The sequence below is a fragment of the Gopherus flavomarginatus genome, unplaced genomic scaffold, assembly GCF_025201925.1.
Source record: "Gopherus flavomarginatus isolate rGopFla2 unplaced genomic scaffold, rGopFla2.mat.asm mat_scaffold_60_arrow_ctg1, whole genome shotgun sequence".
Taxonomy (NCBI): Eukaryota; Metazoa; Chordata; order Testudines; family Testudinidae; genus Gopherus; species Gopherus flavomarginatus.
The window spans coordinates 1,504,940-1,532,679 of NW_026115128.1; the positions used below are offsets into that span (position 1 = coordinate 1,504,940).

The 27,740-nt window shown below is 47.9% G+C and overlaps 1 non-coding gene and 2 pseudogenes across 1 annotated transcript; 1 reads left to right on the forward strand and 2 right to left on the reverse strand.

The window, feature by feature from the left end:
- The first annotated feature begins 377 nt into the window (after positions 1-377).
- LOC127042574 (uncharacterized) lies at positions 378-549 on the forward strand (annotated as a pseudogene).
- A 6,405-nt stretch (positions 550-6,954) lies between these two features.
- On the reverse strand, positions 6,955-7,036 carry TRNAL-UAA (transfer RNA leucine (anticodon UAA)). Its single transcript has one exon. It is a non-coding gene; the product is annotated as a tRNA-Leu (tRNA).
- An 8,904-nt stretch (positions 7,037-15,940) lies between these two features.
- The window catches only part of LOC127042567 (bone morphogenetic protein receptor type-1B-like), a 36,071-nt pseudogene continuing 24,271 nt past the window's right edge, over positions 15,941-27,740 (reverse strand).

Genomic DNA, 27,740 nt, shown 5'->3' on the forward strand with positions numbered 1-27,740 from the left:
CCGGTTACCGCCAATACCGAGAGTGAGCTGGCGTGATTTCGCGCACCCACAATGAGGAAGAGACCTGAAGACTTCCTCTGCTGGACCTTATACCCTGAACCCTGAACCCACCGAACTGAACTGAACTCCACCATATGAGGGTCATCCTATCCTCATTACTCAGTCCACTTATTTATACTTATGATTGCCTGTAATTCCTGTATGAGTGATGTACCCTCACTGCTTGCTGACTGTACCTTGATTTATCCACCTTAAAACCCCGCACTGGGGATACTGCAGACTATATGTGTTATGGGCTATCCAATATCAAAATACTAACATCCCCCTATACTCTGTATGGTACCCCCAATGACTATTAACTGAATTTTCAACACTCTATATCATCTATTTTTAAACATTTCTTAATAAAATTTTAAATCTGATATGTCCTTAATTTAAGGCCTGTATATTAAATTGATTTTTGAAATAGGGGAATGGACTAGGAGCTTTTTCTGTCCACCCCATGCATCAATCTGGTATTCCAGTGTCTCCAGGAATGGTGCATCTCCTTTTGGGGAGAATGTTTTGGTTAGAAAAACAGAAAGGGTTTTACCATGATGATACTTTCTGACAGCAGATTTTGTTTCCAAGTCATTGAAATGTCCAGAGATTTGGGTTTTTTTATGAGAAAATATTGTTATGATTTCTTGGGAGCGTTTTGTGAGTTGATAAAGGTGAGGTACTTTGTTGCCCCACTGGAAGTTGAAAGATTCAGAAAAAAGGGCAACAAGAATGATAAGGGGCTATGGAACAGCTTCTGTAGAATAAGAGATTAATGAGATTGGGACTTTTCAGCTGGAAAAAGAGACGACAAAAGGGGATACAATGGAGGTCTATAAAATCATGACTGGTGTGGAGAAAATAAAGAAGGAAGTGTTAGTTCTTCCTTCTCATAACACAAGAGCTAGAGGTCACCAAACAAAAAAAAGGAAGTATTTCTTCACACAACCGACAGTCAACCTGTGGAACTCTTTGCCAGAGAATGTTATGAAGGCCAAGACTGTAACTAGGCTCAAACAAACAAACTAGTTGTCAAATATCAGAGGGGTAGCCCTGTTAGTCTGGATCTGTAAAAGCAGCAAAGGGTCCTGTGGCACCTTATAGACTAACAGACATATTGGAGCATGAGCTTTCGTGGGTGAATCCCCACATGCATCCGACGAAGTCTGTTAGTCTATAATGGGTCGGCAACCTTTCAGAAGTAGGGTGTCAACTCTTCATTTATTCACTCTAATTTAAGGTTTTGCATGCCAGTCATACATTTTAATGTTTTTAGAAGGTCTCTTTCTATAAGTCTATAATAAATAACTGAAACTATTGCTATATGTAAAGTAAATAAGATTTTTTAAATGTTTAAAAAGCTTCATTTAAAATTAAATTAAAATGCAGAGCCCCCTGCACTGAGAGTGCCACTGAAAATCAGCTCTCGTGCCACCTCCGCCTCGGCACGCGTGCCATAGGTTGCCTGCCCCTGGTCTAGAAGGTGCCACAGGACTCTTTGTTGCATTTAAAAAAGACTAATTGCTTTCCTGTGCTGGACTAACTGACAGTGGAACAAGCAAACACAGCAAAGGCTAGAAGCAGGGAAAAAGAGAACAAAGAAGTCAGGCAACTCCCCTCGAGACCAGACAGGGTATGGGGACTAAACTATGCTAGAGGAACCTACAGAAAAGAGCAATCTTGAAACGGGGGGGAGCAGTGGGAAGTAACCACAGCCCCAGAGAATAACAAAACTTCAGCATAGCAGAAACTGTAGAATGCTCTAAAAGCCAAACCTCAAGAGATTTTTTTCTTTTTTTCCACCAAATAGCAAGGGAAAATGCAAATGCAATTGCCAAATACCAAAAAGTCAACAGAAAACTTTTCAACATGGGAAGAAAACACAGAAGTCAACACACACCCACAGTGCAATGAACGTACCTCTTCCTGTAACTTCCCCCATTGCTATCAAGGGATCGCCCCTGCAAGATAAACATAACTTCCTTACGCCCAGCCGTCGCCTGCCATTGCTCACTCCAGACTCTTAACCCACGCCTGCCAGCCCCAGCCACACCAGCCACCACTGCCACCAGCTGCCCCGCTGTGGCCCCGGGACCCCACGCTTCTGCACACTGAGCCCCAGGTGCCAAGTTCAGGCCCTGCTTGGCAGCCGGTTTCCTCTCCCACAATGCTCTGCTCGCACACATATCTGCATACGTGCACATGAAGCTGCACCCCTCCAGTCGGGCCCCTTCCCCTGCCTGCCCACTCCCCTGGCCAGCCCCGGCTCTTCAGTGCTAAGAGCCTAGCCACCAGCCCCACCAGGGGTCCTTTGCCCAAGTGCTGCCTGGTCCCTGCCAGGGCCTCTGCTGGGCCCGCACTCCCCTGCGGGCCGGTGGCTGTGTCCGGGGCTGCAGCCCAGCTCAGAAAAGGAGGGGCCCAACAAAGGCGTAACCTGATTTCAATAACACTTCAGTTGTGCCCTAGAGTTGTAGCCGCAGGGGAGAGAGGGGAAGAGACCAGGGAGCGGTGATGAGCAAATACTGCTCCCCCACAATAGTCCTCCGTGCCCCCCCACCTGGGATAGTTAAGGGGAGGGCAGAGAGCAGCAGCCCAGGTGGGGAAGGTGAGTTGGATGCAGGGGGCCCTGATGTTGCTCCTTGCTCCCCCCTTGCAGCCCCCTAGTGGTGTGTGGAGGAGCAGTGTTTGGGGGAAGGTGGGGAGCAAGCAGCAATGCCAGCTGCTCCATGCATCCAGGTCACTTTCCCCAAGTGGGTGCAGGAGGGGGTGCAGGGGTTAGGGGCAAAGGGGGCACAGTGCAGGGGTTAAAGGTGCAGTAGGGGGCACAGGGTTAGGGGTGCAGGAGTTAGGGGCACCAGAGGGGGGTACAGGGTTAGGGGTTCAAGGGTTGTGGTGCCAGAGGAGGGTGCAGGGGCTAGGGGTTCAGGAGGGGGGCACAGGGTTAGGGGTTCAGGAGGGGGGAGCAGGGGTTATGGGGTGAAGGAGCAGGGTTAGGGGTGCAGAGCTTGGGTGTTTAGGGGTTGGAGTTCTGGAGGGGATGCAGGAGCGGGCACAGGGTTAGGGGTGCTGAGATTATGGTTGTGGGGGAGGGAACAGGGTTAGGGATGCAGCAGGGGGCACAGGGTTAGGGATGCAGAGGTTTGGGGTGCCAGACGGGGGTGCAGAGGTTAGGGGCACGGGGGAGGGTGAAGGATTAGGGGTACAGCAGGGGGCACAGGGTTAGAGATGCTGGAGGGGATGCAGGAGGGGGGCACAGGTTGAGGGTGTAGGGTTTAGGGGTGCTGGAGGGGATGCAGGAGCGGGGCACAGGGTTAGGGGTGCAGAGGTTAGGGCTTCAGAAGGGGGCACAGGGTTAGGGGTGCCGAGGTTAGGGGTACAGGAGGGGACACAGGGTTAGGGGTACAGGAGAGGACACAGGGTTAGGGGCATGGAGGAGGGCGCAGGATGAACAGTGCAGGGTTACAAGCACAGAAGGGGGCGCAGGAGATTGACCCACAGATCAGGAACAAACCTCTGTACTAAGGGCTGCAATAGCCACTGGGGTGAGAAAAACTGCGTCACCTCCTGCTGCCCAGCCTGCTGCAGCTGAGAGTCCAGACTGTGCTTCTATAAAGGGACCAAGTCACGCTCTGTTAGAGCCCCACTGGGCACAGGCAGCAGAAGTGAGGATGCCCCAGTACGCGCTCTGTTTAAGTCCCACCAGAACAGTGAGCAGAAGTTAAGTGGTTCCAGTGCGTGCTCCATTGGAGTCCTACCGGGAACAGCGAGTGGAAGTTAAGTTGACGCCTGTTCTATAACTTGTGGGCTGGGATAGTGGCAGGGACTATGGGCACTGAGAACTGGGGTGTCTGACAGATGTTGGGCTGTGGGGTTCCCTGCTTCAGCTCCCCAGGCTGAAGCCTGCTCCTCCTGTGACAGGCAGGGTGGGCTCAAAGCTCCAACTTTCCCCTCAGCTGCAGAAGGGGGGAACTAGCTCTGTCAGGCAAAGGAGGCTCCCCACTTCTGCTGCTGCCATCCACGAAGGGAGCAGGACTTTCAGCACAAAGGGAAAACTGTAGAAATACAACCATGAAGGGACTCGAACCCTCAATCTCCTGATCCAAAGTCAGATACCTTATCCATTAGACCATGTGAGAAAATTAACCTTCCAAGCACTTCTTTGGGAAAGGTGGACAGGTTGTTTCTCGGGTCATCTACTGAGGGAGGCTGTCATACTATAAAGGGAAGAGTAACACCCTCCTGTGTCCAATACTATAAAATCCCTCCTGGCCAGAGACATCAAAAACATTTTACCTGTAAAGGGTTAAGGAGCTCAGGTAAACTGGCTGACACCTGACCCAAAGGACCAATAAGGGGACAAGATACTTTCAGATCTTATCGGAGGAGGCTTTTGTGTGTGAGGGTGGTGGTGGTGGTGTTCGCTCTTGGGGCTAAAAGGGACAGGACATCAATCCATGCTCTCCAAATCTTTCTAAACCAGTCTCGCACATTTCAAACTTGTAAGTAACAGCCAGGCAAGGTGTATTAGTTTATCTTTGTTTTCTCAACTTGTGAACGTTCCTTTCCTAGAGCGAAGTTTATCTCTGTTTGCTGTAACTTTGAACCTAAGGCTAGAGGGGGTTCCTCTGGTCTCTTTGAATCTGATTACCTTGTAAAGTTATTTTCCATCCTGATTTCACAGAGATGATTTTTACATTTTCTTTCTAATAAAGTCCTTCTTTTAAGAACTTGACTGATTTTTCCATTGTCCAAAGACCCAGAGGTTTGGGTCTTTGATCATTTTTGTAACCAATTGGTGAGAATATTATTATCTAGCCTCCCCAGGAAAGGGGGGTGTAAACCTAGTCCCAGATTTAGACCTTAGCGTCCAAAATATGGGGGTTAACATGAAAACCTCCAAGCTTAGTTACCAGCTTGGATCTGGTAAAGCTGCCACCACACAAAAAATTAGAGTGTTTTGGGGCTCTCTGGTCCCCACAAAAAACCTTCCCTGGGGACCCCAAGACCCAAATCCCTTGAGTCTCACAACAAAGGGAAATAAACTTTTTCCCTTCCCCCCTCCAGGTGTTCCTGGAGAGATACACAGAAGCAACCTCTGTGAATCTAAGCAGAGGGATTCCACCCTCCCCCGTTTCCAGCCTGGAAACACAAGCACTTCCCTCTTCACCCAGAGGGAATGCAAAGTCAGGCTAGTAAATCTAACACACACAGATTTCCCCCTGACTTCTTCCTCCCACCAATTCCCTGGTGAGCTGCAGACTCAATTCCCTGGAGTTCCCCACTAAAGAAAAACTCCAACAGGTCTTACAAAGAAAGCTTTATATAAAAAGAAAGAAAAATACATAAAAATGGTCTCTCTGTATTAAGGTGACAAATACAGGGTCATTTGCTTAAAAGAAATATGAATAAACAGCCTTATTCAAAAAGAATACAATTCAAAGCACTCCAGCAACTATAGACATGTAAATACAAAACAACAAACCAACTTTGTACTCACAACTTGGAAACAGAAGATTAGAAAGCAGGAAATAGAAAAATCCTTCTCATAGCTGAGAGGGACAAGCAGAAGACCCCAGAACAAAGGACTCACACACAAAAAACCCTCCACCCAGATTTGAAAAAATCCTGTTTCCTGATTCGTCCTCTGGTCAGGTGCTTCAGGTTACTTTTTTTTCAGGTGAAAGAGACATTAACCCTTAGCTATCTGTTTATGACAAAGGGTTTGGGGGGATATTTTGGGGGAAGAGGCACTCCAAGTGGTCCTTTCCATGTTTCTTGTTAAATCACTTGGTGGTGCAGCATACCAGGTTTTAACCTAAGCTGGTAGAAATAGGCTTGGGGGCTTTCATGCGGGTCCCCACATCAGTACCCTAGAGTTCAGAGTGGGGAAGGAACCCTGACAGGGGATGAGACTCTCTGGGCACAAGAAGTAGAGTTCCCAGCGAGATGTGAGACTTAATTCTATGGAGCCAGGTGTAGGACTTTGACAGGGAGGCTCAGGCATGGGGAATTCGGGGGCAGCAGATGGACTGGCTATCTAGGTGCAGAGATTTAGTGACCCTGAGGTGCAGGAGGGAGGAAGAGGACCAGGAATTGGCAGTGGCCATGGAGAATAAGAGGAGGGGTGGAGCCTCTCAGCAAGCCTGGCTAGCTCAGTCAGGAGAGCATCAGGCTCTTAATGGGAGGGGCCAGGGTTTGAGCTGCTGTCCAGGGACTCAGCTTTTCAGTTGCCTTGTGTGCCAGGAGCCAAATGACTCCTGGTGGTGCCTAGAGCCACGTGTGGGCCAGGGAGGCTGAGCCTTGTGGCACCTGCTTTGTGCAGGGCTTCTGGTTGCTCAGATGCAGGAAAGGCTTCTGCACTGAGGCGCTGACTTTCTGAGTTCCTGGGGATTGCTTGGCCCCTGCTCCACCTCAGGCCCTGCCCCCAAACCTCCACCCTGTCCAGTCTCTTCCCCCCACCCTATTTCTTCCTCTCTCCACACCTCCCACAACCCGATCACTGGTAGGCCGGGGGCGCTGCAGGGGAAGAGGAGGAGCTTGTCAGCCAGGCCTGCTAGCAGGTGGCAGGTGCAGGGGCAGACCTGGTGCCAGTGGGTGCTGGGCACCTGTTTTTTTTCCTGTTGGTTCTGCAGCCCCATAGCACCCATGGAGTCGCTGAGTCGGCTCCTTTCACACACTAGAGAGAGGAGCAGAACCAGGGCTATGGCTGATCTATGGGGCACCAGGTGAGTGGCAGAGGCTACAGGCGCTGAGAGTTTGCCTGACACCTCAGGGACACAGTGTGAGGTGGTGTCCCAAGTATCTCTAGGAAAGGAGCAGAGCAGGATTTGCTTGGGGTGGGGAGAGACTTGAGAGTGTCTCAGGGGGCTGTACAGAGGTATTGCCCGGGTGAGGGACTGGCTAAAACACAGACCTTGCTGTGAGCAGGATTTGAACCTGCATAGAGGAACCTTATTGGATTTTAAGTCCAATACCTTAACCACTTAGTCATCACAGCTGTAAGCACAATAATGCTTCAATACCACAGAAACTGGTAAAGAATCCCAATGTCCAGGCGTGACATCATCTGAAATCCAGATTTCGCATAGCAAACCTGGCTCCCAAAGCGCTGGGGGGGATTTGGGGTTTGTTCTCTTTGCTTAGCCATGCGCAGTCGCACAGATCACGTTTAAAAGTCTCCCCTCCCACAGAGCGGGAGTGGGAAATGATTCTGAACTGGAAGCTTGATGTGAATGATGATGTCGGGACCACCGGGCCAGGGACTGGCCTCTGCTAGAGAAACCAGTGACACACAGAGCAAGGGTAAGGAAAATGTTTCCTGGAGTCAATAAGTGGAATAGCAGCAGTATTGTGCAGAGAAATGTCTCACGAGAGGAGTCAGTGCATTGATGGTTTGGTAACAGAATTCACAGATACAAAGTGGAAAGTCTGTGGGTCATGAGTGAGGGGCACTGGCAGAAGGGTGACACGGGAGCTCTGGGCTGGGATTTCAGGTGCTGAAGGTCAGGAATGAGGGACCCCAGCAGAGCAGTGATGGGAGAGCTCAGGACTGGTTTAACAGAGGCTTTGGGTTGGGAGCGAGGGGAACCAGTAGAGCGGTGAGTGAGGACCCTCCGGCTGGGATAACAGGGGCTGTGGGTCAGGAGAGAGGGACACCGGCAGAGCGGTGAGTTGAGAGCCCAGGGCTAGGATACAAGGGGTTGCGGGTCGGGAGTGAAAGACATTGGCAGGGCGGTGACTGGGAAGCTTAGGGCTGGGACAGCAGGGGCTGCGGGTCAGGAGTGAGGGGCACCAACAGAGAGGTGACTGGGAAGCCCAGGGGTGGGATAGAAGGGGCTGTGGGGTGGGAGTGAGGGGCAGTGGCAGAGCAGTGAGTGGGGAGCCCAAGGCTGGGAATCAGGGGTTGCGGGTCGGGAGGGGCACCAGCAGTGCAGTGACTGGGGAGCTCAGCGGGGAGCCCAGGGGGCTGTGCGTTGGGAGTGAGGGGCACCACTAGAGCTGGGAGGAACCCAGGGGGCTGTGGGTCGGGAGTGAGGGGCACCGGCAGTGCAGTGACGGGGGAGCTCAGCAGGGAGCCCAGGGGGCTGCAGGTCGGGAGTGAGGGGCACCAGCAGAGCAGTGACTGGGAAGCCCAGGGGTAGGATAGCAGGGGCTGTGGGGTGGGAGTGGGAGGCAGTGGCAGAGCAGTGAGTGGGGAGCCCAGGACTGGGAATCAGGAGTTATGGATCAGGAGTGAGAGGCACCAGCACGGCGGCGATGGGGGAGTCCAGGGATGGGATAGAAGGGGCTGCAGGTCAGGAGTGAGGGGCACCAGCAGAGCGGCAACTGGGTACCTCAGGGCAGGGACAGCAGGGGCGGCGGGTCGGGAGTGAGGGGCACTGGCAGAGCAGTGACTGAGGAGCTGTGAGGAAGTGGGAATGTTGCTGTATTATGGGAATGCTGAGTGAGGAGTATTGACCTGGGAAGCTTGCAGGGGAGTTTTTCTGGGACTGGCTGCACTGGGAAAGGGAGGACACCTGAGCATGTAACATGAAACCCCAGGTGGAGTGTTGGAGGGGTGTTTGGGGTGCCTGCCCTCGGGAAGGGAGAACACCTGAACATGTAACCTGAGACCCCAGGTGGAGGGTTGGAGAGGAGTTTGGGGGACCTGCACTAGGGAAGGGAGGACACCTTAGCATGTAACCTGAGACCCCAGGCGGGGGGTTGAAGGGGTGTTTGGGGGGCCTGCACTGGGGAAGGGAGGTCATCTGAGCATGTAACCTGAGACCCCAGGCAGAGGGTTGGAGGGGAGTGTGCGGGGCCTGCATTGGGGGAGGGAGGACACCTGAGCATGTAACCTGAGACCCCAGGTGGAGGGTTGGAGAGGAGTTTGGAGGGCCTGCAGTGGGGAAGGGAGGACACTTGAGCATGTAACCTGAGACCCCAGGCTGGGGGTTGGAGGGGTGTTTGGGGGGCCTGCACTGGGGAAGGGAGGACACCTGAGCATGTAAACTGAGACCCCAGGTGGAGGGGAGTTTGGAGGCCCTGCATTGGGGAAGGGAGGTACCTGAGCATGTAACCTGAGACCCCAGGCTGGGGGTTGGAGGGGTGTTTGGGGGGCCTGCACTAGGGAAGGGAGGACACCTGAACATGTAAACTGAGACCCCAGGTGGAGGGTTGGAGGGGTGTTTGTGGGGCCTGCACTGGGGAAGGGAGGTACCTGAGCTTGTAACCTGAGATCTCAGGCAGAGGGTTGGAGGGGAGTTTGGGGTGCCTGCATTGGGGGAGGGAGGACACCTGAGCATGTAACCTGAGACCCCAGGTGGAGGGTTGGAGAGGAGTTTGGAGGGCCTGCAGTGGGGAAGGGAGGACACTTGAGCATGTAACCTGAGACCCCAGGCTGGGGGTTGGAGGGGTGTTTGGGGGGCCTGCACTGGGGAAGGGAGGACACCTGAGCATGTAAACTGAGACCCCAGGTGGAGGGGAGTTTGGAGGCCCTGCATTGGGGAAGGGAGGTACCTGAGCATGTAACCTGAGACCCCAGGCTGGGGGTTGGAGGGGTGTTTGGGGGGCCTGCACTAGGGAAGGGAGGACACCTGAACATGTAAACTGAGACCCCAGGTGGAGGGTTGGAGGGGTGTTTGTGGGGCCTGCACTGGGGAAGGGAGGTACCTGAGCTTGTAACCTGAGATCTCAGGCAGAGGGTTGGAGGGGAGTTTGGGGTGCCTGCATTGGGGGAGGGAGGACACCTGAGCATGTAACCTGAGATCCCAGGTGGAGGGTTGGAGGGGTGTTTGGAGGGCCTGCACTGGGGAAGGGAGGACACCTGAGCATGTAACCTGAGATCCCAGGCGGAGGGTTGGAGGGGTGTTTGGGGGGCCTGCACTGGGGAAGGGAGGACACCTGAGCATGTAACCTGAGACCCCAGGTGGAGGGGTGTTTGGGGGGCCTGCACTGGGGAAGGGAGGATACCTGAGCATGTAACCTGAGATCCCAGGCGGAGGGTTGGAGGGGTGTTTGGAGGGCCTGCACTGGGGAAGGGAGGACACCTGAGCATGTAACCTGAGACCCCAGGCAGGGGGTTGAAGGGGTGTTTGCGGGGCCTGCATTGGCGAAGGAAGGACACCAGGAGGGGGGTTGGAGGCTAGGTAACACCTCTGCCTGGGAAACTTGACAAAGGACACAAAGGCTGGGGAAGGAGCTGGGGGGAGGCTGGAGGAGAAGCTGGAGGGAGTTTCTGTTTGGAGCCGGCTGGGAAATGGAGAGGGGCCCCGATGGGGCCTGGGCTCCCCACCAGGGCTGTGACCTCCCTGCGTCCCCAGATGGACTGAACTAAAGGGGGTCCTGTTGTCTGTACCGGCAAGACCTGTTTTGGACTGTGTTCCTATCATCTAAATAAACCTTCTGTGTCACTGGCTGTCTGAGTGTCCCACTGAATCGCAGGGAGCCGGGGGTGCAGGGCCTGGTCTCTCCCCACACTCCATGACAAGCCGTGTCCTTACAAACCCCCATGTGCTGTTCCTTTGGGACACTGCTGAGCGGCACAGGCTGGGCAGTGCACTGGGCGTGGGGACCTCGCGCTTGTAACTAGAGGCTGGGGGCATCAGAGAGCGGCTCCATAGCCAGACTCCCTCATGCTAAGAGCAGTGAGATGCCCCTGGGGCCCCTGAGAGAGAGGGAGAGAAGGAGAGAGAGAGGGATGGGGTTATAGTGTGTTTGTGTGTGTGTGAGAGAGAGAGAGAGGGACATGGGGTTACAGTGTGTGTGTGCGTGTGTGAGAGAGAGAGAGGGAGAGATGGGGTTATAGTGTGTTTGTGTGTGTGTGTGAGAGGGAGGGAGATGGGGTTACAGTGTGTGTGTGTGTGTGTGCGCGCGCACAGGTACTAGTCCCTGGTTGAACTCAATGACCCCGCTTTCGGTGGGCACCACAACACCCTCCCGTTTGTCTCCAGTGAGTGTGGGCTGTGTATACGTGCAGCGGGGAGGTGGGGGGTGGTAATCAGTGTGAGCGGGTCAGTTATTGCTCTGTCCCAGCTACTGGCCTGTGCTTATTTCTCAGCTTTTTGGTGGGTTTTGGTTTTGGCTCTGGGTCTGTGCAGGGCTTGGCCCGGCTCGGTGACCGGGTTCCTCGAGCGATAACGCCCATTACGGGAGCCTGGCCTGTGCGGTCTCAGGGGTGGGGGAAAGCAGCAGCCTCACCGGGAACCGAGGTGCTGGCACAGGGAAGCAGTGAGCAGGGGCGGGGAACAAGCCGGCTGCTCCCGGTCGTGCAGGGAGCACGTGGGGAAAGTGAGTTGGCCTGGTGGTGGTGGTGCAGACAGGCCCCCCAGCAAGGGCAGGCCGGCTAAACAGGGCCAACGAAGCCAGGCCCCGGGTCCCCTTCCGGACCTCCAGGCCCTGGTAATTTGTACCAGATCCCCCCACTCTTGTCAGCCCCGGGTGCAGACACATTGTGCACGGGGAATAAAGCAGCGTCTCTGTCGGGGAGCCACGCCCCGCCACGGCCCCCTGGACCAGTCCATGTCCCGCGCCACCCGGCAGTCAGCGCAGAGTGTGCATTTGAGACCAGCGTTCCCATTGGCTGGGGCCGCGACGGTGGGGGGATACAACAGGAATCGGCTCACATGCAGCGACTGCTCCAGCATCCAGAGTACAGAAGAGGCCAGAGTGGCGAGTGGCTGCCGGGCCCCCGGGAGCACCGGGCCCGCTCCCTACCCACACTCGGTGCTCCGGGTCCCCGGCATTCGGCAAGGTCAACGGGCAGGACGAGGAAGGGCCTACAACTTCTCTGCATTGGGAGGGGCATCTCTGGCCTAGGTTAGGCCGAGCAGGGAGGCTGTGGCTTGGGCTGGCTTTCTCCTGGCCGCACACGGGGGGGTGCAAGGATGGAAAAAGCTGGAGCCTGGCGGGGCTGGAGTGCAGCCGCGTTGCCCTCGGATTAGTTACAGTCGCACAGAATGAGACCCAGACGGAGGTATCTAACTCAGGCGGTCTCAGGCTGGGGGTTGGGACCCCCCCCCGTTATTACTTGGGGATGGGGGGTGTACTGTTAATTTACAAGGGGCGGTGGGTTGGATGGGCTCACACTCAGAGGCTTGCTAAGTGACAGGGTTCACCTGTACGAAAGGACCTCCCACAGCGCTGTCTGGCATGTCCCTTGATCTCGTGCCATGCACCCGCCTCATCGCAGAGACCTGGCTGGGCTGGAACACTGGCCTGTTACCACTAATTAGACAGTAGTTGTTTAATGTTAGGCTTTTCCTTCTCTGCTAATTAACACTTCTGCCTGGTCTGAATTATTAGTGAGAATTCTCCCACTACCTTTTCAAAAACTCCTCCTCCTTGTTGACTTTTACTCTGCTGGCAGATTTCTCCTTGTCTCTCTTTACTTCCCTTATCAACTTTCTTCCATTTTTTTCATAGCTGCTTATACCAATCCACCCTTCTTCCTCGATTGTGGTTTGGGACTGGGAGGTCAATTACCGATGTCCTGAACTTACACCACAGTCCGTGCAGTCCAAGTGATTTTTCCACAACCCCGATAAAGTTTTTTAATTTGACAGGTTCCATAAGGCACATTAGTCTCTGAAAAGTCTTTACATGGGCAACCTTCCTTCAAAAGAAACTGTTTTGTTTATGCTAGAGAAGGGACAACACTTGAGCTTCTCCTTCAAGTCTTTTCATTCATAAGCCGCTGACCTCCACTGGCGCAGGATGAAGCCCTCTGCTAAAACAGAAGGTGACATTGCAGTCGTTTGAAGAAGGCCCTGGACCATTTTGTGTGTAGTTTGAGGGCAAAATTTGGCCCAGCATCTCCTCCTATTCTTCTTTCCCCTCCCCCCACATAGCACTGTCACTGTTATCTGTCAATCTGTGCATTTTCATAAATATTGTATTTCATTTAGTGCTTTATCATCCACAATATTTTCCTCTTAATCCACATACGAGTGTTATTCTAACTCCCAACTGAATATATCTATAACATATAAACCTGAACATCTTAACATATAAAATATTATGATCTATCAACTGGCATCTTAGAAACCCTTCCTTTCAGGAACAAAAACATTAAAATCCTTGGGAACTCATTGGGACAATCAGCGAGTGGCTGGCACGAGGCCTCTCTCCCTTGCTACATACTGAGAGCATCTGGCTCAGGGCGCTTGGAGAAGTCTATCTGAAACCTGCTGAACAGCGAGGTTGCACTGTGCCTGCCAATCACCAGAACAATGGCAGTTGAGCCGCTCTAAGATAAGTCTGGGAAAAATAAATTTAAAAAATCATGGAATATTTTAACATAAATGATATGCACATTTCCCTCTATTGGAGAAAACTGGACAAGGAAAAACCACCTGGAATACCATCTGCACGAGAACTAGCAAGGTCTGGGCCTCACAGCTTTGGGGTGGGTCATTGTTAGGGAGAACTCTCCCTGCAGCATGTTCATCTCTATACTGCTGGAAACTCACACAGCTATGACTGGTGGAACTTGTGAAGATTACCTCTAGCACCTTCCCTGTCCTCAAAATGGAGAGTAACGTATTTCCCCTCTTTGGGCATTTCTTATTCATGACCTAATTCTGTTGTCTGTTAAATCAGCTTTTGCTGCAGTAAGTCCACTGCATTCATCAGAGTTACTGAGGAATTAGAGCGGTGGCAGAGACCAGGATCTGTCCCTCGGTTATTATTCAACTTGACAAATTTCTCTCTCTTCGTCTGAGCGAGGACCTCAGGATTAAAATAATTTGCAGAGGCACAGTATATGAGGAATTGTTCAATCGCTAGTTCATTTCCTTTCCCATTTCCGTCTACTGTCGTTAATTATTTTGGGGCTTTGCATTTTTAACCACCATTATCTAATCACCAATGGTGACACCACAAAAGGGGTAATTTATAGTACAGTTGTCTAGACTCAGTGCACACAGGAGAAGAAAGAGAAAGGGTTTGTGCTATTCTTTCCACTTTGGAAAACAAACATTTCAGTTAAGAAAAGCACAGAACCCCACTGCTTTAGAAGGCCAGATCCTGCTCTCAGATAAGCATATGCATCATCCACTGAAGCTCATGGAAATTGACCTTAGAAAATGCTTAACCAATACTGAAACTCTTCTGTTCAAACGTCTTGAACTTGGTACATTTTTATCAGCTTTAAAATATGAAGCATAAATTTTTCAACCTATAAATAACTGAGGCAAGCCATGAAGCTGAACTCAAATGATGTTTACCTGGGTGATACAAATAAATCAGTTTTGTCCAAAAAGGGGGAAACAATTCCTTTCCTTATGAAAGCACTATGACTTACAAGTCCTCAGATGGAAGACTCCCTGACTGAGCAATGCCACCCAGAGATGCAGAGGTTACTGCAAAGGCTGTTTAGAGTAACAAGAACACTAAAGTTTCACACCAAGATTTAAAAAAAACCATGAGCCTAACATTAGGCTCTAAATCCATAGTTAGGTGTTCAAAATCAGTGGCCTGTTCCAAAAGGGCTGAGTGCTCTTGGAAATCGGGCCTCTTGTTCCTTCATCTAAACGCAGATTTAGGGAATGAACTTCAGTCTCAGATTTTTGAAAGCATTCAGCTCAGATTTTTGTTAATTTTCTCCCAAATACCTTCTATAAAACATAACTGGAGAAGAAAAACATTGTGGGAAATATTTTCCTAATGTTAGAAATGTCACTCCTTGTATGCATTTTAGAAAAAGAATTCTTTATGCATTTCTAGGTTTTAAAAAAAGTGATAGGACCTGATAATAGTCAGAATAAAGAAATAATTCAAACAGTGTTTCAAAAGGGACTCTGAGAACTAATGTTTCTTTGTGCAGTAACCATGGAATTTTTCTTCATAAAGAGTAACACTTTATAATGGGTGAATGCTTGGACCAGATCGCCCACCCCTCACCTCTTCCACTGACTGCAGCGGGAGGTTTTGGTTGAAAGAGAAAGGCAGCACTGGGTCCAATTCTGCCTAAATAAATTCAAACTGCACGATCAACTAACTGTCAGCAGCTCCCTCTTTTCAGTCCTTATCAACAGGAAGTTAAGAAGTCTCACTAAATTTAAAAAAGTAACAACAAATAATCCCCCAGAATAAACAGGACAATGTTTTCCAAAAAGTGTTAATGCTTCTTTCACATGCTGAAGGGGAACTCTCACTCATGTTGTGTATAAGTGTCTCCTATGCAACATTTTCATATGCGGTTCACAGCAGTTTCACTCACCGGTGGTTTCTCTGGTAAATGAAAGGTTGTTAAGATGAACCAAACTCATTCTTGAGTGAACCTGTTCCTTTCATATCAAAATTCTTTACTTTTCAGTAAAAAAGGCTAGAAAAAGTGTGCTTTGGCTTATCCTAGAAACTAACGAAACCAGAAATCCAAAGGGTGTATGAAAAACCACAAGGCTCACAGAACTGCCATTGCTACATGGCTTCTGTTTTTCTCCAATTCAGTAAGTTCTGCCTGTGACAGGCCACTGGCAGAAAGTCAGAAAAGTAGTATCTTTACATAGGGAATCTTTCTAACCAGGGTACATCTACACCGAGAGAACAGAACACACGGGACTGTGAAAAGTAGTCTCTATACGAAGATAGCTTTTAAGACAGTTTCTTTTAACTTCAGAGCCGCTCCTCAATATTTTTGTTTTTCGGTGGCATGCAAATCTTTTTATAAATCAAAAAAAAGTCAATTTACTTTCATCTTCAGGCACAGTTTCTTCTGATTTTTTAATGTAACAATATAGGTCTTTACTTCTCACGATAAGTTTCATTTTCATAAAAATTTAAAACAGTGTCTTCTTTTAAACAATCAAAAATAAAAATAAAATAAAAATAACAGGCTTTCACAGAAAGCAACATGCATAATATCTTGAACCAGTTACTGAAATGGTAGTTCCCCACGCAAACAGGGAGCAGATGAGCCTTTTCTGATCTTGTGTATCAAAGGCTGTTGATTTTGCAAAGGCTCCTCTCCTCAAAAGATGTTAGTTAAATCTACAGTTGCTCTGAAGCATGACTGTGTTCAGGATCCATATTAGTGAATGCTTCTGATTCCTCTTTGTGTCCTCTGACCACAAGGGAAAGTCGTTTTGGATGGGCTTTCGCCAGAGATGTCTTTTGTTGAATCAGATTGTAATGTCCTGTGACTCCATCATTTTGGCAAGTGTTTTCTTTACTCGCAGGGCTGTGAGCCGAGAAGCAGGGTCATGAGCCCAACACTCTGTCATGAGTTTTTCCATTTGTCTCAGGCACTGTGGAAAGAAAAGATTAAAAAGGTTCATACCTGGGTCAGCTGGAATGCAAGACTGCTGTCCCGAAAAACTGCAGTGTATTCTAAAGGCGATGCCAGGTGCTATGCCACAAAGAAAGGTACAGGCTAGATGGGATGACATTTTCTGTATATCGACTGCAGTTCTCAGCAGGTCACTCAGTTTGAACATTTATGACAAATTGGGCTCCACATTTGGTTCAAAAATCCAACATCAGAAAAGCACTTTTCCCATCTCCCTTCCCTGAATGCTAAGGAAAACCTCTCTGATAACTTCCCCTTAATGTGGGCTGCATGACCTTTGTGCAGTAGGTCTTTGGGTGTGGAATACAACACGGACGATAGGGTCGAATTCACTCTTCCAGTCTGCAAATTGGCCCCAGGCTTCAGCACAGCCTGAGCATGGCAGCTTTTCCAACTGCTGTCCCACTGAGTCGTCTTGCAAGACTTCTCACTCACCCGTCTCTATTCTCTGTTACCCTTATCCCCATAGTATGAGACGATCTGGTCGATGTCTCCTGTCTGCCATAACGATTCCTTCTTTCATGCCGGCCCACTGGGGGACAGTCATTGCTCCTGACATGGGAAAGGAGGTGCAGAGGACGTGATGCACAGCTCTTCTGCCTATTCTTTGCTCTGTCACAGAGGGCCCTCGCAGGCCATCTGCACTGGGGTGAATCCTAGGATTTAAATCACTGCAAGTCCCTGTTGCTATATTCGAAAAAAAATGGTTTTGGAAAAAACCCTTCCTGATGTTTGCATAAGGCCAGGAAGGCTTTAGCGGCCTGAGAGGGGCCCTAGATAGGAGTGTCCTGTAACCGGAGCCATTCCTTGGGTAGGGTGAATCAGGGTGATGTCTGGGCCCTGCACCCCCCTAGGGATGGCCCTGCTCGTCACCACTCCTTGATACCACCTCCATGAAACCTCCTTCATTAATGGTAAGAACAGTGCAAAGAGCACAGGTCAGAAAGGTGGGTGTAGAGCATAAGAGCGCAGCAGTGTTTACTAAATAACCAACGAAGCCAGAATCTTTTCTGGAAGTGCCTTAGATAAAAATGGGTTGGGAACCCATGTGATCGCATGCACTAATTTACTAGGTTTGCTAACTGGCAGTGTGGTCCCCATCCTGGAGCTGGTGATGCCAACTGCTCGGAGAAGAGTAGCTAACTCAGCAAGCCTGCCCAGCACCTGATGGGTGGTAGCAGCCAGATTAGATTCTTTATTTATCTGCGCTAAAGCCTTTCTAACCAGCCCCACTACAGCACAACTTCCCATTTGCCTGACTCCCAAGATGAAGTCCCCGTTAGGCTTTGGTCAGCGGCAGTGCGAGATGGGTGGTTCCTTCAGAGTTAAATAAGTACTCAAATTTCCAGGGATAGGGGTGTGTGCGGGGGGGGGGGGGCGGGATTAACCCATGCCCCACTTCTCTGACCGCTTACAACTCTTGCAGTTTATATCTTTGACCCAACTGCTCAACTGAACACTGCTATTCCCAAACCACACCTGTCTGCTACAATAACAGCACTACACTATCCCCTTCCACAAGATGAGTGACCTCTGCAGAGCGTCATCGTCAATCGGCAAGTTTGTCTGTGGTACATCCATTATTGCTCTACTGAGCCGAAACGCCATTTTGATTCATTAGAAATTCTCAGTGGACTGAGTTCAGATCCTCTCCTCCCCTCAAACCCAGCATCCTTAAAGGAAAAACACCAGTATGCTTGGGAATGCCATTTCCTAGAGCCCATTCTTAGAGGAAACATACACATCTGCAGGCAAAGAGATGCATCGATACCTATAGCCTTGCAAATCCACCGGTAGCCGCTCTCGATCCGCGGACCATTTCTGCAGACAGCAGCGCAGCTGTGGCTACAAATCTGCACAGGGCTCAGACAGTCAGAGCAGGCAGGCAGCTGTGAGGAACCATGGCAGGGTTTCTCCACCTGCCCGGGGGGGCAGGGACACTGGGGCTGCTTGGGCCTCAGGCCCAGGGTAAGTGGAGGCTCCTCACAGCTGCCAGCTCAGAGCTGCTGCCTGGCCATGGTAAGAGCTGGGCAGGCAGCGGTGAGGAGCTGCAGCGGATCCTCCACCTGCCCCGGGCAGCGCCACAGGTCTCCTCCCTCCACTTGGCCAGGTCAGCGTAGAGCCCAGGCAGGGAGCTGCAGCAGACTCTCCTCCTGCCCATGGTGCGGGGGGGAGCACCAAGAGCAGCCCCCAGCCGTGTCTCTGTCTGCCGACTCCATGCAGACACCTCAGAACTGCCAGTGCACCCCCCCCGACTGGGAGGGGTGCCTCAGCCGGCCCCAGTGTAGCACCCTGCAAATCCACGGATACTGCAGATATCCACAGATAATTTTTGCAGATGGCGGATTGGATGCGGATACAATACAATCTCCTTTTTAAAAGGTACAGTGTAAAGGCAAGCAGACCCCAACGTAGCCCATTAGCTGTATTTCTAAACAAATGTGCTAGGTGAGGGTTTTGGCTGCGATTCCTGGACGCTGTGGTATTGTGTACAGATGGTAAAAAGAAATGTACTGGAATCATGCCCTGAGCACTGCACGCCTGGGATTGCCCCCATCGCAACAGAACCAGGGCTCTCAGAAAAAAGGCCACTGACAATCGTAGCCCTGATTTAAAACAAACAGCCATCCCCAGTACACTGAGCAGCTGGTAATTTTACAAGTAGGTTGAGTTTCCGGCCAGCCACTCTTTAACAATAGTAATTCTGACAAGGGAAAGGGAAAACATGCATAAGAGTGGAGCTGAAACATACAGTCTGCGTGCATTCAGCTTTCATGATGTGATTCCAGTCAGTAGGAAAAACATAATACGTCTTTCTGAAAAGACTTCAGGCCAGCTCCTCAGGGAATCAGAGCATCTACTTCAGTGGCCCTTCCGTTTTCGGGCAACATGGCGGGTGCTAAAATCAAATATAAACCATCTCACTGATCCTAACAGGCACAGTGCTATGTTTGAAAATCCCACCTGTCTATTCTGGATGAAATCACCACAGTTTTGAGGGCAGATAAATGGCAACGTAATTAAACTTGCTTTATTTTAAAAGGATTTCTTACCTCGTCACTGCTCCATCTACTGGGTAATGAGGGACGGAGCTTCTTGCTGCACACGATCTCCCACATGTCTTTGCAGGAGGGGTCAGTGGGCACAAGATCATGGTATGGAAGGTGGTATTCTTCAACTATTCCTGAAAGAAACATTTTCCAGATGCATCATAACTGCAGGATAAAAATCTCAGGGGACCAGGGATGTCTGGACTATATCAACTACACCCTTTTGGATTCTACCAGTCACACCTACCTCTGTCTTGCTCAGCATAGACACTAAGGGTACGTCCACACTACCCGCCGGATCAGTGGGTAGCAATCGATCTATCGGGGATCGATTTATCACATCTCATCTAGACACGATAAATCGATCCTCGAATGGGCTCCCGTCGATTCCGGAACTCCACCAGAGTGAGCAGCAGAAGCAGAGTCAACAGGGGAGCCGGGGCCATCAATCCTGCACTGTGAGGACTGGAGGTAAGTCGGTTTAAGATACGTCAACTTCAGCTGCGCTGTTCTCGTAGCTAAAGTTGCGTATCTTAGATCAACCCCCTCCCTCCCCCAGTGTAGACCAGTGTAGACCAGGCTTAAAGAGTATTATCCATGTGAGCTATTCTTTCTATTTTGCTTTGGAGAGGGGGTCATCTTTTTGAAGAAAATGAAGTATGCATCTGACAAAGTGGGTATTCATCCATGAAAGCATATCTCCAATACATTTGTTAGTCCATAAGGTGCCACAGAACTCTTTGCTGCTTTTCTGGGTTTGCGGCCTGTAATAATACTATTTGGGATCCAGATCTCACAATCTGAGCATGAGCAGATTTTGGACTTGATCCTGCAATGTGATACACATGGGTGGATTCATGGGCCTACAAAGAGCCTCAATGACTTCATATGGCATCCAACTGTAATATCGGGGCCTCATTCTGTACTTGGATAGCAGATGTCCAAGGAAAATTCAGGATGATGTTGGAATGGTGATGACTGAATAGGTGCCTCTCTTCCCTCTTACTAATTCCTGCATCCTGACTGCATTTCTGCCTGCCGCGGAAGCAACTTGTGTTTTTTTAAAGATAACAGAGAGAGAACAACAGTCAACTGCCTAATAGTTGTCTGTTTAAATCATTTGTTAACCGTAACACCTATGCAAAATCAACCCATTTTCTTTCTGCTCAAACAGCAGAGTGTTCGTACTCCAGCAGAAATGTTTACCACTCTGAGACTACGTCTACACTACCGCGGTAAGTTAATAATAATAAAAAAAATAAAATAAGTTGACCTACACTATGCAACTCCAGCTAAGTGACTAACGCAGCTGGAGTCGACGTACGTTAGGTGGAGTTACTGCGGGGTCTACACCATGAGGGCAGGGGTTCGACAGGAGAAAATCTCCCATCGACTTACTTTATTCTTCTCATCGGGGTTACGGTTAGGGGTCGCCTGGAGAGTGATCTGCAGTCAAACTGGTGGGTCTTTACTAGACCGACTAAATTGACTGCTGGTGGATTGATCTCACAGCATCAATCCTGGCTGCAATGTAGACCTTCCCTGAAAGAGCCCACAAATTAGCTCCATGTTCCCACCATAGGGATGAATCATTGCATCTTTAAATAGGCTACTAAAACATAGTGTAAACCTTTGTTGTTAAACTAAGGCTGAAGCTGAAAAGCCCTCAGTGCAAGGAAGCAGAAATGAATAGGCTCAGGACTGCCAAGGTGTCTACCCAGGTTACTTTATTGCAACAAAATCTACTACCAGAAAGGAAGGACGGAACTTGAAGCTTCAGGCTATAAATGCAGTTTGCTGTTACAAGGAAAAGTCACGTCCCACTTAACCAACAATATGTTTGCCATTTACCTTCTGACACACATCTCCTTGCTATCTCCCAAAGAATGAGTCCAAAACTGTACATATCGGCCATGAGATATGACTGGAAGTGATTCCTATTCAAGCTTTGATCCAGCACCTCAGGAGGCATATAGCGCTTTGTTCCTACCAGTTTTTTTAGGTGGTACGTCCACACAATTTTTATCACTAAAAGGAAAAGAAAAAGAAGAATCAAACATACAAAAAATAGTTTGAAAAAAATCACCTCAGAAAACCCAACTGGATGTGGAGAAAAAAAATTCCAACAAAAATCATTCTTGAACAAGGTCAAAAATAATGCATAATCTTAATGGAACAGTTCTTCTAGAGAAAGGTACAGACTGTGACCAGCCTCCCCTTCTTAAAAGGCTTACTTGCCTCAGGCGGTATTAAGCATTCAAATGCAGAACTACAACAGAGAGAAGTCTCAACAGGGAAACTGGTAACATTTGTGAGATTTTGTTTAGCATTAGACTTAACGCTAATGCAGGCGATACCAATCAAATCTTCATTAAATGTTGTTTTCTTAACATGTTGTTTTCAGCATGCAGTAATATTAATCGGTTGTCTATTAAGGACAACTTATTGAAAATGGAATGTGTGTGCAAATACTACTAGAACTACCATTTAAATACAAAACCGCTATTTATAAACATGCAATATATAATATACAGGTCTGTCGCATCTTACACTCGGGTAACGTTCCGCAGTCAGAGCGTAAAGTGAAAATCGCGTCTAGTCAAAATTACATTGAGTGTAATGGCACGCGGAATCGCCTGCACTACAAGTACGGTATTACAATTGTTATTTTTCTCTTTTTTTTGTTTTTGCCGACTGCATAAAACTGAAACTGTGCAAGTTAAATGCGCGTAAGATGCAACAGACTTGTACCTGCCCCTAGTATAGTATAAGAGTGTATCATATATATTACACCCCACAAACAATAAAGAGTCCTGTGGCACCTTATTAAAAATTAAAAAACACCCATTATATTGCTGATATTAACAAGCCTGGGGGCAGGAAAGAATTAACCCACAAAGAAATGCACCTCATTTTACTCACCTAAACCATTTAACTGCCAAGCCCAGGTCTGCTATACAGCAGGTTCCATCCTTTTTCACTAGGATGTTCTTACTTTTCAGATCCCGGTGGGCAATAGCTGGCTTGACTTGAGTCCCGAAGATCTCCATGTGCAAGTGGCATAAGCCACTAACAGAGGAATAGGCCAGATTTAGCATGGCTTTTGGATCCAAGGGAGTGGATTTCAGATAATCATACAGGGAGCCATGCTCATGGTAGTCTGTGATAAGATACAGTTCAGTCACAGACCCCGTACCTATAATGTCCGCAGCAATGAACCCTATGGGGAGGGAGGAAATATTTTCAGATTAATATTTTTCGGGGCTTTTGAACACCACACACGACTCTACATTCTCTCTCATCCACTTGTGAGAGTTTCAGCTACAAAGTTCAACTTCTTTATCCTATCTACATTGTATTCAGTTAGTAAGGATATCAACCATGCCTGCATCAGCACGTATTGAAAATGTGGATTATACTGCATGAAAAAAGTGTGCAACAATTACTCTGAGTGATTCCAAAGCTATATTAAGACCAGCTCATGCTAAAGGTTATCAGTGGTTTCTGTCTAATCCCCAAGTTAAGGGTTAAATTGTGATCAAGGGGGACGGGGACTTAACAAAAAACCCCAAACCCTCTCTGTCCTTTGCTTGTTCAAGGGAAGAGTCGAAGGAACCGCTCAGCTAAGCAAGGTCACCTCATCTCAGAAAAGATATACTGGCACTAGGAAAGGTTCAGAGAAGGGCAACTAAAATGATTAGGAGGTTGGAACGGGTCCCATATGAGGAGAGATTAAAGAGGCTAGGACTTTTCAGCATGGAAAAGAGGAGACTAAGGGGGTTGTAACAGAGGTATATAAAATCATGAGGGATGTGGAGAAAGTAGATAAGGAAAAGTTATTTACTTATTCCCATAATACAAGAACTAGGAGTCACCAAAATGAAATTAATGGGTGGCAGGTTTAAAACAAATAAAAGGAAGATGATCTTCACGCAGCACACAGTCAACCTGTGGAACTCCTTGCCTGAGGAGGTTGTGAAGGCTAGGACTGTAACAGGGTTTAAAAAAGAGAACTGGATAAATTCATGGAGGTTAAGTCCATTAATGGCTGTTAGCTATGATGGGTAAGGAATGGTGTCCCTAACCTCTGTTTGTCAGAGAGTGGAGATGGATGGCAGGAGAGAGATCACTTGATCATTACCTGTTAGGTTCACTCCCTCTGGGGCACCTGGCATTGGCCACTGTTGGCAGACAGGATACTGGGTTGGATGAACCTTTGGTCTGACCCTGTATGGCCATTCTTACGTTCCTATGTCTGCTCAGTTCTTAGTCACTCTAGGGACATAATTGCATGGAGAAGGATCACACAAACACCCAGCAGCCACAAGAGAGACATACCTCCTGATGGCTCTCCCTAGCATAGTGTGGCTCCACATCGCCCCCTGCAGAGAGCTCTGTACAACATGCATAACTGAGTTTTAAACAAATAGCCTGAGAATGCCTTCAGTGTCTCTTCTTTTTCTGTTCCACATGGTGTCATTTTTTAAATGTCACCTCAGTGGCCTGGAGTTTGCTTTCTAAAAAAAGAAAGCCAGACACAGGTGGGAAAAACAGGTGTATGGTTGTTGGGGATTACAACCTCCCAAAGCCAGTTACTCTCTATCTGCATGGAGACCCTTCAAACAATTTGCTTTTTGACATCTGCCCCATGGAGAGAAGCATTTTGTGGTTAACGGCAAAGCATGGCAGGTAACAAAATGCATGAAGAAAAAGACATCAGCAAGTACAAAGTTATTAGTAAGAATAACTAAGAAACGTAAAACGGCATAATCTCTATCTTTTATTTCACTCACTCACCCAAAATGTTTTCATGCCTCAACAGGACAGTCTGGTAGATTTCGGTCTCTCTCAACCAGCTGGCCTCCTCAGTGGTGAAGAACACTTTTACAGCTACCTTTTCTCCATGCCACTTTCCCATCCAAACTTCTCCATAGTGACCTTTACCGGTCTGTTTCACCATCTCAATCTGCCTTGCTATAGTCCTTTGGACCTGTTAAATCCCAAGAAATGCCGTTTAAATATACTCCACAACATGGTTTTCATCTCTCTTTGTCCATCTCCTTCTCTCATGCTAAAACATAGGAACCCTTGCACAAAGCTGGAATGCACGGGCCACAAGTCAGATATTAGGAATGGCAATATACAGAAACCTGTAGGAGAACACTTCAATCTCCCTGGACACCCAATAACAGATTTAAAGGTAGCCATCCTGGAGCAAAAAAAAACTTCAGGACCAGACTTCAAAGAGAAACTACTGAGCTTCAGTTCAGTTACAAATTTGACACCATCAGCTCAGGATTAAACAAAGACTGTGAATGGCTAGCCAACTACAAAAGCAGCTTCTCCTCCCTTGGTGTTCACACCTCAACTGCTAGAAGAGGGCCTCATTCTCCCTGGTTGAACTAACCTCGTTATCTCTAGATGGATTTTTGCCTGCATAGTTATACCTGCCTCTGGAAATTTCCATTACATGCATCTGACAAAGCGGGTATCCACACACGAAAGCTTATGCTCCAATACATTTTAGTCTATAAGGTGCCACAGGACTCTGTGTGTGTGTGTGTGTGTGTGTGTGTGTGTGTGTGTGTGTGTATCTAAATTACATTCCTTTCTTACCAGCAGAGGGTGACCAGACCCACTTTCTGCGCTCTGAGACCGTTCAATCGAGTCTTTCAGGGTTTCCCCTGGAGTAAAGTTAGTCTCATTGTGTGCAAGTCCAATGCTGTAACGAGGTCTGGTTGCTTGCCTTTTATGCCTACGATTTTAGTGAAAATTAAATTAGTTGACAGTACAATGAGGAACGGATGCTACATAGAAAATGCTACTCACATTTAATTTTTAGTTATTCAGAAGTCCTCAGCAATTACCCAAAGTACGATCTAGACTCATCAACAACTATTTTCTGATCTATTCACAACATTAGAACGCTTTCGGTCTACGAAAGGGGCTGACTATCATTCTGCTGGGGAATCCAGCATAATTTTGCATAGCCAAGTACCAACTTTAAACCCCTAATTCAGAGAATAGTCCTAAAAACAGAGATGTAGTAAATCCCTCACCTTTTAGTTATGAATGTTGTGGGTTTTTTATGACCAAAGAAAGGTATTGTTATGAATTTACCTGTGCTTTCTGAATCTCCCTGCCTCTTTGGGTAGAGTTTGTGAATTTGTGTCAACCTTGTGTACACTGGCTTAAAAGGGTTGTGAGCTTTATTTACTATAGCGTGTCTTTGCACCATTGTTTTCTTTAATTTTCAGTGTATGCTACTCTGTGTTGTTTCCCACTGGAAAGCTTTTTAGGACATACTTTCTATGAAGGATGCTATACAAAAGACCAACTATTTTATGGGACACTATATTGATGACTTTGTGATTTTAACATTAACAAAATATACAATTTTTCCCTATAATAAAAACAATGTGTTTTTAATTGTTCCCCAATTCCCTCCTGTTAATTTTTTTTAATTTTACAGTTCATAAGCCGGGGCGGGGGAGGGGAAAGTGATGTTAGGAAGAAATCTGAAGCAGACAAAGTTGAAATACTTCCCACTTACCTGAAGTACCAGAATATGATGAGAAGTACCAGGAGTATTATGCAAACGATCACTGAGATCAGCAAGGCCCTATGACCAATGTCTCCTTCAACAAAATCTGATTTAAAAAAAATCAAAAAAAGCTTTGTACAATGGCTGTGATTTTGCCTTAGAAGCCAACACTGCTCTCTCACACCTGAGATGTCTTTCCCATTAGGTTGGATGTAACATGCATTCTGCCTTCCTGGGGTTAGTTTCCCATATAAAAAGACACACAAGAATTTATAACTATATTAAGCAAGAGAATTGTTCCCTTTCTTTTCTACTGCAGCATTGCGTAATGCAGCACTTGATTTCAGACCCATTTGAGGTGTTCCTTCTTTAGCCCTCATTGAACAGGGCAAACGCAGCACATCGAACAGCAATCGAGGGCCTGACTGACCCTGCAGTTTTTACTCAGTCAAAGCTCTCACTGGTAACTCTAGTGCTTGTGACTGAGTTTGTAAGGGAGTATTTAGCCCTTCATAATCAATCCACTAACCCCCACCGCCTCAAACCTGGGATTTACACTCCTGTATCTTACGTATCTTGTCAGCTGGGACACAGACTTTGTCCTGTTTGATGCCTCTTTATCTTAACTAACTTTTATTAATTTCAGAAAACTGAGAGTCTTAACAAAAGCAATTCCTATACCCAACTGTATCTACCCCAGCACAGAAGACATATAAGGGATGTTTAATCCCTGCTAGGGCATAGAGCTAAAGTCCCTAATGTTATATTTACATCAATGTAAGGATCTTTCTCTCACACAGCACTTTAGCAGGAAAAATTATTTGTTTTTATTCTTGCACTTGTGGGAAAATGTATCATTGCATATGAGCCATTCTTTAAAACCGCTTCAAAATGCAACATTACCAAGCAACACATAAGATTTGTGATAATATAAAAATAACTGAAAAGTCTGAATTAATTCTTGCACGCTATACCCATTTTCTGCTCTTAAATTTAGCTGTCATCTCTACATTTGTAGACGCATTTCAAACACACGTGTTGGACCGTCGTGCATATTCTCATGCTGAAAACTGAAGAAATCCTGCACCATCTTCTTTTAAAACTGCAGAGTCTCAGAACTGTGATATTTTAGCACACTCCCCACCCCCAGCCTGGTGTTCACTCCTAGACAGATAAAGATGAGATTTTCTCAAGTCCTCACCATCTGATTATCTTGCATCTTCCACACAAATGCTGAACACACAGTAAACTGTGACAATTCTAGCCTTATTGACTCACCCTGGAATAACACTATTATGTTTCAGATTTACGAGGGCAGGAGTCAGCAACCTTTCAGAAGTGGTGTGCCGAGTCTTCATTTATTCACTCTAATTTAGGGTTTGCATGCCAGTAATACATTTGAACGTTTTTAGAAGATCTCTTTCTATAAGTCTATAATATATAACTAAACTATTGTTGTATGTAAAGTAAACAAGGTGTTTATAATGTTTAAGAAGCTTCATTTAAAATTAAATTAAAATGCAGAGCCCCCTGGACCAGTGGCCAGGACCTGGGCAGTGTGAAAATCAGCTTGTGTTCCGCATTTGGCACATGTGCCATAGGTTGCCTACCCTTGTACTAGGGTAATGAGACAAAGAGGATCCTAGGGGAATCTTGGCTTACTGTCATGCACTTTTCTTTTAAAGATCCAGCTCCCTCTCCCCCTTTGCTTCCAACTCTTTCCTTCCCTCTCCTTCCCATCATGAGCAGAGATGACCTACCACTATCTGCCTTGTGAGCACATTGGTTATGTTTTAACCTGACATTACCTGGTCCTGGAGCATTAACAATGTAAACATTC